Raw genomic sequence first — 13,255 nt, 5'->3', positions numbered from 1 at the left:
CCATGGTGTCCAAAGACTCATTGTAGATGATCCAAATTATCAACACAATCTATCATACTTTTCCTTGAACCAATTAACAGACAAAGCACTCGCAAATGACTCTGGCAACCCATTCCACTCATTCACAACTCTCCAAGCAAAAAATCTAGTCTTCACATCCCTACTAACCACACCTTTATTCAACTTCCAGAGATGACTGCTTGTTCTGTTCACCTCCCCCTCCCCAAGCCAAGTGCTGAAACATTTCCCCTGCATCAATCCCATAAAACCCTTTAAGCGACTTAAATCACTTAAAGGATTTTATGGGAGGTCACTGAATCAGTCAATATAGTGGAGTTACTGAGCGCACACTTTGCAAAAGCATATCATCCAGGTGGTGACATTGAAAAAAATGAAGGAACCATTAGTTTATACGGGAATAGTGATGAATGAAGTGGAGGTGACTAGTCTATTACAGAACCTTAATGTGAACACATCTGTGGGATTGGATGGTATACCGGCACGGGTCTTGCGTGAAGCAGCTAAAGAATTATCAGTGCCCTTGACCATGTTGTTTAATCTGAGTCTCAGGTCTGGCTTAGTCCCCCAAACTATTTTCCCCTTTTTCCAAGGTGTGGAAAGAGGGGAAAATAGTTTCACTGCATAAAGGAGGATCCAAGACTATGGTTGCAAATTACCGACCGATCAGCATATCAGGAGTCGTTGTCAAGGTCTTAGAGAAAGTAGTCAAGGGAAAAATACAGGAATGGATTGATGAAAACGAGATACTGTACAGGGGACAGCATGGCTTTGTGAAGGGTAGATCATGCTTCAGTAACTTGCTCAAGTTTTATAACAAGGTGATGGCTGAACTGGATAAGGGAAATGGGTTTACAGTGATACTGCTGGACCTGGCAAAGGCGTTTGACAGGATACCACATGGAATACTAATCCGTAAACTACAACATATGGGAATGGATATAGGGTTGGTGAGATGGATAGGTAGTTGGTTGATGGAGAGATATCAAAGAGTAATTTATTCAGGAGTAGAGTCCAAAAGATGGCCTGTGACTAGTGGTGTGCCGCAGGGTTCTGTTCTTGGACCACTGCTGTTTAATCTGTTCATTAACGATATAGGGAAGGATCTAAGTGGAACAATTCATTTGTTCGCTGATGATGCAAAGTTGGGTAGGGCAATAGTGAATGCAGAAGATGTCAAAGTCTTGCAGGATGACTTAGATAGATTAGAGTTCTGGTCTAAGGAGAATGGATGTCAATTTAATGTGACAAAATGTAAGGTTATGCATTTTGGGGTGAAAAGATTAGCAGCAGTATACCACATTGGTGGAACTGTACTCCAAGAGATTGATGAGGCCAGGGACTTGGGAGTGTTGGTGGATAGGGAGATGAAGTTTAGGCGGCACATTGCAAAAGTAGCTAAATCAGCTCATCAACTCACTTGGTTGTTGAAAAATACCTTGACGAGCAGAGACAAGCAAGTTATTGTACCTCTGTACCGAGCCTTGATAAGACCTCATCTCGACTACTGTGCCCAGATTTGGTCACCTCGGTTCCTTCTTGATGGGGAGGAGGTGGAGAGGATCCAGAGGCGAGTGACTAAGATGGTGGCAGGTCTGTGGAATGAACCATATGAGAACAGGTTGGGGATTTGTGGGTTGCAGAAACTGGTTGATAGGCAGAGGAGGAGAGATATGATTGAGACATTCAAATTGCTGAAGGGATTCTATAGGATTAATTCAGAGGATATTTTTGAGATCAGGACTGGTGGTGGGAGAACTAGGGGACACCTATGGAAGCTGGGCAAGAGTGTGGTTAGTAAGGGTGTTAGAGCTGGGTTCTTTACTTTTAGAGTGGTAAATGAGTGGAATAAGCTGCCAGAGTCTGTTGTGGGTGCTATGATGGTGAACGAGTTCAAGACAAGGTATGATAGATACTGTGAGAATGTAATCACATAGTTGTGTGGACATGATGTTTAGGGCCTCCCTCGATGAGTCTAAGGACTCCTAGAGTCGCCCGAAATAATAATAATAATAATAATAATAAAAATCGACTTAAATGTTTCTATCATATCCCCTCTTTGTCTCTTATCAACCAACTTCTCAATCTATCCTCCAGGAAACATTCCACAGCCTACTTTCCATCTTGGGCACTCACCCAAAAATCTTCTCTACCCCTTCCTCATCTCCAAGAAGCCCAGGAAACAAAATCTGAGCACAGTAATCCAGATGGATGTACCAAGGCCTTATAAAGAGGAATAACATCTTCCTTATTTCTACTTCTTACTGATCTTCAATAGCCAATCTTAACAATATGTCCTCTGAACACTCCATGTCTACCACCCCCCCTAAATTTCTAGTTTCGTTTATTTCCTGAGGTACAGTTCCATGAATATGATACAAAGTTTGTAATATATTTATCCAAAATGCATAACTATATTTCTCCACATTAATGAACTCGTTATCTTTTCCCCATACTGACAACCTATTTAAATCATCCTGAGGGCCTTCTTTCAATGCCCTCCCCCAACCAGTAGTATTACCCTGTGGTACATTGCTGGTGCTTCAAACAAAAGAAGCCCCAGAGATGAATCACAGGTAACATGAAGCTAATGTCTCAAACAAGGCGTCCAAAGGTACCAAGCCTCCTGGACCACTTACAGCAACTATGACGAATACAAAACTTAAAAAGCTCCATGCCGGCTTGATCATCACCCAGAATAACAAGGACCAAGTTGCTTGTTTGAGTGGAGGGCAAGCTTTGAAAAATAAGTTACAGTCCCCTAAACAACACTCTCTCAAGATATGTTCCTTAAACATAGAAGGACTATCTAAATCCAAAGCCATCAGCAAAATAGCCAAAGACAAAGCAATTGACGTCTTGGCTCTCCAGGAAACCTGACACAGCCCTCAATAGACTAAAGAGCCCAGGCCTAATTCTCATGTCTTATAACTGCCATCCCAAGCATGGGATTAAATGATGGACTTGTGAAAAGAATAACTGAAGGCAAAATAAAAGGGAAAAGAAGAAGAGGCAGACCAAGGAAAAGCTTTCTTGACCAAGTCAAAGACAGCATGGGTTTGAGAGTTACCAGGAGGTTAAGAAGAAAGCCAATGACAGAGTGGAATGGAGGAAATTGCTGAGCTACCAGTCCCAAGACTGATGACAGGTTACTTTCCTGAGATGGGGAAATTTCGTTCCGTGGTTCCTTTTATTTTTGGCTGCTAAACGATGGCATCTGACGATATTTCTGGAATTCTCATGCTAATTTGCCGATGTCTTCTTTGAATGATTTACCATTCTCCGTCGGAAAGTTCTAAACAACGGCTTTACGTCTCTTGTTTTCTGACTCGATCGACTCGGGTAGAGTTGAGGCAATTAGTTTGCAGAGTTCATTGATGTTAAAGGGTTCAGTTGCGATGGAGCGCTGATCATCGAGTACCTCGATCATAGTATTAATGTGTTGTTCGAGATTTTCGACTCTTTTGCCTAAGTTCAGTAGGTTTTTTATAAAGAGCCACCATGCAAACACCCTTTCAATTACTTTGTGGAACTTTCTGAAGTAATAAGTATTCCCCAACCATTATTCAATTGAAGATTCAGTATCACTAGTTTATTTGAATGTAACAGATCATTTTTTAGAATCTTCTTAAATACATTTATATATTTTGTGGTTTGTGGTTCGCAGCGTGTTTACATTTAATTTGATTGTGCTATGCCCTCATACCGTATTGAGGTTACATTCTATACGGTGTGCAACTAGAAAGGTTTTCTGCTTCGATTCCTTTTTTCTAACATTCATAGATACACTTCTTGAACATAAAAGTGCATGGACTCCATCATAAGAGGTAAAAACAGCCATGTGCCCTACTTAATAAGATGTAGGACTTCACTTCACTGCGATTAAAGCAGCAATCCTATGCATGCTTTCCACAAACGTGTGGTAGCTATCAATGGGAATATTTCAGCATTCTTCCTGTAAGCATGTGATGAGGACTTGTACTCCTGTGAGTTGGAAGTCCCTTGACCACACCTGGATGGATACATATAACCTGTATTTCATTTACGATGCCAAGCAGGAAGGCACTCTCCACTCAGCCAGATGGAACAGAACCTATACCCCAGATCTGTACATATTCTCTAAAGACTCTGAAGACTACCCTCTGTCAACAACCTGAACCATCCTCAACAGATTTCCTAATAGCCAGCATAGTCCTACACTAATAGAGACAAGCACATCAATCCCAGTCATCAGCAGAACACACCAATCACTAGATGGGACCTTCGCAGGCCCAACTAGAACGCATTTCAGAAACAAATCGAGCAAATCATTAGAGCAATTCTGCCCACCCCTAATTGCTATCCAAGATTTCTTAAACTAATCAAAACTGTAGCCAAAGCCTCTATTCTTAGAGGCTACAGAAAACAATACATCCCATGCTGGAGTAGAGAAACTGAGGAACTTTTAGCCAAATATGAAGCGATTGAAGACCCAACTGTTGCCAAGGAGCTCATAGCAAAGCTAAACAGAAAGGGAAAGATGGATCTCAAACCATCCATGAACTCTATTTCACCACATCTAGCTGGAAAAGCTGGTCACTTCAGAGAAAATTAGGTGGGAAAGAACCAACAACACAGAAAACAACAGAGATAACTCCTGATCAAATGGCTAATCATTTATTGAAAACCTCCAAGATACATCCCAGCTCTACCAGGAAAATTACTGTGCAATCTTCCATCAGACAAATACTGAAGACAGGTCTCCGAGCTTCCTGAACCTGTACACCCAGTATCTCGGGAGAAGGTACAGGTAGCCTTAAAACTCACCAAGAATGGAAAGGCTGCAGGAATTGATGGTAACCTCCCCGAGTTTCTAAAACAATCCGATCAACAAGGCCAAACATGGCTGGCCGCCCTTTTCTCAAAAATTATAATAACTGGAAAACTACCAAATCTGTGGCGGTAAGCCAAAATAATTGCCGTAACCAAACCAGGGAAAGATCCAAATGATGTCAAAAATCTACGACCTATCTCCTTCCTTTGCTCCATCTTTAAGCTCTTTGAAAGAATTCTCCTTAAAAGAATTTCACCACTCATCGAAAGAGCACTCTTGATTGAACAAGCTGGCTTCAGGCTGGGAAGAAGTTGCTGTGACCAGGTCCTGGCCCTGACAACTGATTTCCAGAAGAAACTTAAATCCAGAGCCACTTTCGTTGACCTAATATCAGCTTATGACACAGTCTGGATCAGGGACCTCCTCCTAAAGCTAGAAAATATTATAAGGTGCAAAAAAAATTTCCAGCTTTTTGAATCCATTCTCAACAACAGAAATATCCAGGTCTCCATATTGGCAGAAAAAAGAGCAGGTCCAGATTCCTTCACAACAATCTCCCACAGGGCTCTGTGTTATCCCCTTTACTATTTAACATCTACGACTTACCACATACCAGCTCAAGCAAGTATATGTACACTGATGACCTAGCGATCCTACATCAATCTACCTCCTTTGCCAACCTAGAATCAACCTTGAACACAGACCTGAACATCCTGGAAAAGTACTTCAGACAGTGGTACAAATCCAACAAAAGCTGTCCACAGTATTTCACCTGAACAATGCAGAGGCGAATTGACACCTCAACCTTTATTTCTGTGGAAAAATGGTAGAACACGAGCCTCACCCGAAATACCTTGGAGTGAGCCTAGAAAGAAGCCTAACCTATAAAAGGCACATCACCAACCTGTCCAACAAAATTAAAATGAGAAACAATATCATTTCAAGGCATGCTGGAACAACCTCGGGTTGTGGTGCAGAAGTCCTAAGGTTATCTGCACTAGCTCTCACATTCTCTGCAGCAGAATATTGTGCCCCCTGTCTGGAAAAGAAGTGCACACACACTAACATTATAGACACCCAGCTAAACTCTACCATGTGCGCAATTAGTGGGACAGTGAGAAGCACCCCTCTCTTCTGGCTACCTCTCCTATCTAACATTGCTCCACCAAACATACAGAGAAAACAAGCCTCAAGTACAGAATTTAATACAGTAATGAGCAACCCACTCCTGCCCCTGCACCAGACTCTCATAAATCCACCTAGTCTTCGCCTAAAATCTAGAAAGCCTTTCTCATCCTTCACAATGGTCTCCCACAGGGCTCTGTGTTATCCCCTTTACTTTTTATCATCTACTTGAACGACTTACCACATACCAGCTGAAGCAAGTATATGTACACTGATGACCTAGCGTTCCTACATCAATTTACCACCTTTGCCAACCTGGAATCAACCTTGAACACAGACCTGAACATCCTGGAAAAGTACTTCAAGTAGTGGTACTTGAAGCCAAATCCAACAAAAACTGTGTCCACAGTATTTCATCTGAACAATGCAGAGGTGAATCAACACTTCAACCTTTCTTTCTGTGGAAAAATGGTAGAACACGAGCATCACCCGAAATACCTTGGAGTGAGCCTAGACAGAAGTCTAACCTATAAAAGGCACATCACCAACCTGTCCAACAAAATTAAAATGAGAAACAATATCATTTCAAGGCTTGCTGGAACAACCTGGGGTTGTGGTGCAGGTCCTAAAGTTGTCTACACTAGCCCTCACATTCTCTGCAGCAGAATATTGTGCCCCTGTCTGGGAAAGAAGCACACACACACTAACATTATAGTCACCCAGCTAAACTCTACCATGCACACAATTAGTGGGACAGTGAGAAGCACCCTCTCTCCTGGCTGCTTGTCCTATCTAGCATTTCTCCACCAAAACATACGGAGAAGACAAGCCTCGATTAAAGAATTTAATAAAGCAATGAGCAACCCACTCCTGCACCAGACTCTCATAAATCCACCTAGTCTTCGCCTAAAATCTAGAAAGCTTTTCTGGTCCATGGACAAACTCTCTTCAGCTGCCCTGCCATCAATACCTGACATGTAAGAAAATACTGGTCCAACAATCTCCCAACAAACAGCTTCCTGGTAGAAGATCCCTGTGCTCTGCAGCCTGGTTTTGCTCTTCCTAGGAAGATTTGGTCATCAATCAACAGGATCAGAACTAACCAGGGCAGATGTGGCTACCTATTACATAAATGGAGGCTATTAGACTACCCTTATTGTGATTGTTCTCCCACGGCTCAGATGATTACTCATATTGTGAACGACTGCCCAAGGTGCCAATTTCATGGTGGTGGCCTACGTGGCATCCACAAGGTAACGGATGAGGCCTTGGATTGGCTTTCCAGACTGGATATTGACCTGTAGCTGTTCTGTATTTCTTTTGCCATAAGAAAAAAATAAATAAATCCACCTAATTTTAGATTTTACTTTAAACCAACTTTTCTAATACTTTAACAACCACTCCTGATATATTAATTTGTCTGTAGTTTGCTACTTCTGTTTTGCAGCCATCTTTATGCAATAAAACTATCTTATCCTCTTTCCACTCCACTCCACTGTAACCATGCCAGAACTTAGACTAGATTGAACAACTTCATCAGAGGCAATGCCAATTCTCTTGCACATTCACATAGCACACAGGCTGACATGCCATCAAGTCCCACTGCTATATTTACACTGATATTTTTCAACATGCTGAACATCTCCTGTTCACTACTTCAGTTTTGACATGCATCTCTGTCACATTCTAGCAACTCATTCCACTCATTCATTTATATTTAAGTGCTTATGATACAATGCCATTTTTAAAGATTCCTAGATTTTTCTTTCAGTTCTGTTATAACAATGGTATAACAGTTGTGTTTTTTTCCATAAATCTCTATGTCTCTCTGTCAAGGCATCTTGTAGGTCAGCTGAAGAGAGTACACATGCAACACACCATAAAGAAGTGACGCCTCAGCTCTATCATGTACTCTAATCAGCTGAACCATAAGTTGCATTGCAGATCAACAGAAGCCAAAAAGACATTAAGTTTTATGGAATGAATCTGAACTGTTATATCATTATGACAAAACCAAAAGAAAAATCTGGGAATCTTTAGCCATGTCATTGGATCCTAAACACTTAAGTATAAACCTAGTATGAATTTGTTGGAATGAAAACTCTTAGCTATAAGCCAAACACGTAAGTATGAACATGCACAACAAATGTATGTCTAGACATTATCATAAATCATTAGAGTCCTACATAACTATCATGGATGTCACCTTACTAATCTTCATCCTTTACTGTTTGTCTATTAGTTTTCTTTTCTTGCACCTGAAGATGAAATGTGTCTTTAAGCATCTGTACAACTCTCGTTTACTGCTTTATAAACTTTCTCTCTCTCACACACACACAGGCAGTCTCCAACTTATATAAATTCAGACTGATATAAATTATTCTGAAAGGACTATAATGGGCTAGAAAAATCATAAATTATAAAAGGTTTACTTTTTTTCCACTTAGGTTTTTTTGCATGCCATCTAACAGCAGTTTTCTGAAAGGAAGACAGCCACATGAAACATGCCTACTCCTTCTTCAATCTCGCTTTCAACACAGACATGCTATTGTTTTTAATGTTTGTGTGCTGTATATTCATAGTGTTTGAGTGCTATACATTTTCAGTGTTTGTGTGGATAATAATGCCTCATTACATAGAGAACTAGATGACCAATTAGCCTCTTATCCAGAGATTAATGAAGAAAAAACACAAGCTCCTCTTCAGTCATCTCTTGATAATTTCATAAGGAAAGTCAAAAACAGCCATATAAAACATTTTAAAATTTTTTTCGGATTTTCTCAAACTACTTATACTATATTGTATTACTTTGCATCAACAATTACATATTGAAATCTAATCTCTTTGTGAATGCTGTGAATAAAACTAATGAAAATAACTACACCCTCTGTCCAAAAAGAAACCAAACTTTTCGAAAATAAAGAAACTAGTGGCACCACCTGTTATATCTTTTTGTTGTCGAAAGTGGCAACCTTCATTAGTGTTGTGTCAACTATTTATGACATTTGTTTCATTAGAAGACGAGTTATAGTGCCAAGAGTGACAGTGTATTTTGACAAATGGTCATAAAATGAGTTTCAAACAGAGAGCTATGATTGACTTTTGTGTTAAACTTGGTAAACGTTTTACCGAAATGCATCAAATGCTTCAAAAAGCATACAGTGACGAATGCTTATTCCGTACTGAAGTTTACGAGTGGTTTAAGCAATTTCAAAGTGGTTGTGAGACTTCAGGACGACGAAAAGCCGGACCATCCAAAAACTGGACTGAGAGAAATTAACATCCAAAAAAGGGCATGATTCCATCAAAGAAAACCCAAAATCGTCCATGAGATTGATTGAAAATGAATCGGGGATCCCAAAATCAACTGTGCACAACATTTTGACTGAGAGTTTGGGCCTTCGTAAATTGAATTCGCGATTTGTTCCCCAAAAGTTGACTGAAGACCAAAAAAGGTATCAAATTGAACAATGCAAGGACTGCATTACAACTGCTCGTAAGGACTCAAACTTCCTTGAAATGATCGTTAATGGTGATGAAAAATGTGGTGTTTTGAGTATGAACCCAAAACAAAGCGCCAGAGTGCTGAGTGGAAACCAGCAGAAGAGGCGCATCCGAAAAAAAGTCACTTGGAGAAGTATAAAGTAAAGACAATGCTGATTTGTTTTTACGATTCCAAGGGCATTATTCACAAAGAATTCATTCCACCTGGCCAAACGGTCAATGGCAAGTTTTATCTCGAAGTTTTGAAGCGATTGATAGCGAGAATTCGCCACATACAGCATGAATATCGTGAATGCAGGCAGCTGGTCACTTTTACACGATAATGCACCATCACACTGTAAGAAAGTGTTTGAGCAAAAACAGAGTTTCTGTGTTGGATCATTCGCCCTATTCACCTGATTTAGAGCCCTGTGACTTCTTTCTCTTCCCTCAACGTCATTTGCCAATGAAAAGAAAGCGATACGACACCACTGAAAACATTCAAGCGGCAGTAACCACGACCATCAACAGTATCCCCAAAAACTGATGTAAAAAAATCATTTAACGAATTAACCGACTGTGCCAAATACTGTATCGAAGCTGAGGGAGAGTATATTGACTGAAATAAATGATTTGAATAATTATAATTTGCCTGTGTTTTAATTTCTATCAAAAGTTTGGTTTCTTTTTGGACAGAGGGTATATTAAAACATGTTAAATCAGACTTACTTAAGACTAGTGTTACATAAAGTATGCAGAATGTAAGTCAGGGACTGCATATTATCTCAACCCAACACACAATATGTATAACTCAACAGTGCCATATGTGGGCAAATGTTAAGGAGAAAGAAGGAATCCATTAACAAGTTTCTTTGAAAAGCTGAGTTGTATTCATTGAGAAAAATAGTGAAATCCCAAAGAATACAGGCAGATGGAATGATGGCAGATAAGAAATAGGACTGATATATTTGGAGTTGAATTGTGTATGGATATTAATCAGCAGCTGCTTGTGGAAATTATAGGAATGGTAGTAGCCAGTTCAGTAGAGCAATGTGCATGAACGTACCTATAAAAAATAAATCATAATGAAGAATCAGAGTGCCTATGAGAAAGTGACTAGAAGGAGTCTGTGAAAGAAGGATCACCTATTATAGAGATTGCCCTTTTCTGTATACAATCAAGAATTCTTAGAGAAGTTTGGGTGCAACAGCCAAAATGCAAGAACAATATTCTAAGCTCAGTAAGATTTGGGGATATATAAAGTGCTAAAAGTAAAGCAGAAGGGAAGTGAAACATTAGAATGTGATGTGTTTATGCAAGGGTAAGATAATGAAGAGAAAACGACTGAAAACCCAAATATGCTCGGGTCTCTTTTTTATGCAGTTTTGAAGTTATGCGGTGCACGCCCACAGATAAGAGACCTTTTGACACTTCTGCACACGTCAACAGAAGGAGAATCCATTCTGATAATAGGGTAATCCAGTGTTTCCCAAACATTTCCTATGACAGAAACACTTTACAAATCCTGAAATTTTCATGGAACACCTTGGTTATTTTGTAATGTATTCATTAATAATTAATTGTTAATTTAGCTAAATTTTATTATTAATTAATAATTGATCATTAATTAATAATTAAAATTTGGCCCAATGGAGAAAAAAAAGCACCAAAGAAATTGCTTTTCTTTGGAAATGAAAATTGCAATTTTAGATCATTTAGCAAAAGGAGGGGATCTACGGTGATTGGTAAACATTTTAGTTTAGGCGAATCTCCTATAAGAGCAATTAAAAAGAATGAAGTCGCAATAAGAAAATTGTCATTTCTGGCACAAAACTAGGTGTCAAATTATCATCGTACTCAAGAGATGCTTTATTAGAAAACAAAAACATGGAACAAGCGCTCGTAATTTGGATTGAAGAATTAACATAAAGAAGAATTCCTATAAGTGGTTATTTAATTAAACAAAAAACTCTTCGGTTTTATGAACAGATGAAGCAATTGGAGCCGTCTACTTCCGCTTCCCAGGCTAATAAAGAATTTTCGGCTAGCAAAGGATGGTAAACCAGGTTTTTAAAAAGGAATGCACTTCATAATGTGAAGATTACAGGTGAGGTTGCAGCAGCAGCAGATGAAGCAGCAGCCAAAAATTTTCAAGAGAAGTTAGCCAAAATTATTGAAGATGGTGGATACTGTCCTGATCAAGTGTTTAATGCTGATGAAACAGGATTGTTTTGGAAGAAAATGCCTAGTCAAACTGACATCGCAAAGTCTGAGAAAAAAGCAAGTGGGTTAAAAGCAAGCAAAGATCGAGTAACGTTGTTACTTTGTAGCAACGCATCAGGAGATCGAATGTTGAAACCCCTCCTAGTAAATCGATTTCTAAGACCAAGTGCTCTAAAAAAGCAAAGATCTAAAACAGCTGCCAGTACATTGGATGGCTAATAGAAAGGCCTGAGTAACAACTGCTGTATTTACTGAATGGTTCAATAATTGCTTTATACGAGAAGTGGAAACACATATGAAGCAAAAACCTCTCGATTTTAAAGTTTTATTAATTGTTGACAATGTCATCTGCATTTAGAACATCCAAATGTGCAGGTAGTGTTTTTTTCCACCCAATACAACAAGCATTATTCAGCCATTAGATCAAGGCATAATTGCTACTTTTAAAAAATATTATGTTAAGCACACTTTTCAATTTATATTGGATAAACTAGAAAATGAATCATTAACAGTAACTGACATTTAAAAAAAGTTTCTATTTGATTGCTTAAATCATGTTGCATCTGCTATCGCTGAAATAAGACCACAAACTTTAAATGCTTGTTGGAAAGCAGCTTGGCCAGGATGTATTGCAAACAGTGCAACCATACAAACATCTACATTATCAGTTGAAATCATTACATTGGAACATGAAATTGGTGGAGAAGGTTTTGATACATTTAGCCAGAACAATGTAGACGAATTGCTTGTGGATAATGCCTTAAATGACCATGATATTATTGGATATCAATTAACTTTAGATATCGTCGAAGATCGAGAAAACGATAGTGAAGCAGAAGAAAAACCTGTCCTCCTCACTGTAAATATAATTCGAGAAGGTCTCGAACTGTGCAATAAATTGGAAAATCATTTTCTTGTTAATGATACAAATTCTGAACGAGCCTTTAAATTCCAGCATGAGCTGAAGAACTGTGTGTCTGGATATCGCGAGCTGTATAAAAAATTAGTGAAATCATCATCGCAAAGTTTAATCACTGATTACATTGTCAGAAGAAAAAAATTAGCACAGAACGAGGGTGAAGCTAATTCTGTTTGTGAAGAACCATTGCCTTGACCATATAGATCTGATGTGCTGACATCTCTTCTGGTGATGAAAGTGATTTTGCACCAGTTCGCAAACGTTGCTGAATATTGTCTAATAGCGATGATAATTCTGATGACAAAATATTAAAAAAAAAATTCACTGTACTTTTCAATAAAATTAAATGAATAAAGCTTTAAAACAAACTTAGGCATTCTTATTTTCCTGAATTTTCATAAACTTTTTTTATGCAATTTTAGGTTTATTTTAATTCATTGCTTTGGTTTTATGCAATTTTAGAAAATTAAGGAACGTATCCCTGATTTTTCAACGTAAGGTAGGCCATTTTTGTGCAATTTTTTATATCAGGTTTTTTCTGTGGAACGTATCTACTGCATAAAGAGAGACCCGACTGTATTATCAAAAGATAAGAGGTGGAGGAGTTGTAGCTTTATTTGGAGTAATAAGACAAAAATGTTTCGATAGCATTGAAATTTACTAGATTATCTTCG

General features: G+C 38.8%; 1 protein-coding gene across 3 annotated transcripts in view; it reads right to left on the bottom strand.

The window, feature by feature from the left end:
* Positions 1 to 13,255, bottom strand: part of LOC150093696 (JNK-interacting protein 1-like) — a 308,320-nt gene that overhangs the window by 120,852 nt on the left and 174,213 nt on the right. The window lies entirely within an intron of this gene.

Source organism: Typopeltis vanoorti, chromosome 23, assembly GCF_054136105.1.
Source record: "Typopeltis vanoorti isolate ZY-2024b chromosome 23, IOZ_Tvanoo_1.0, whole genome shotgun sequence".
NCBI classification, from domain to species: Eukaryota; Metazoa; Arthropoda; class Arachnida; order Uropygi; family Thelyphonidae; genus Typopeltis; species Typopeltis vanoorti.
This window is presented reverse-complemented; position numbering and strand designations above follow the sequence as displayed.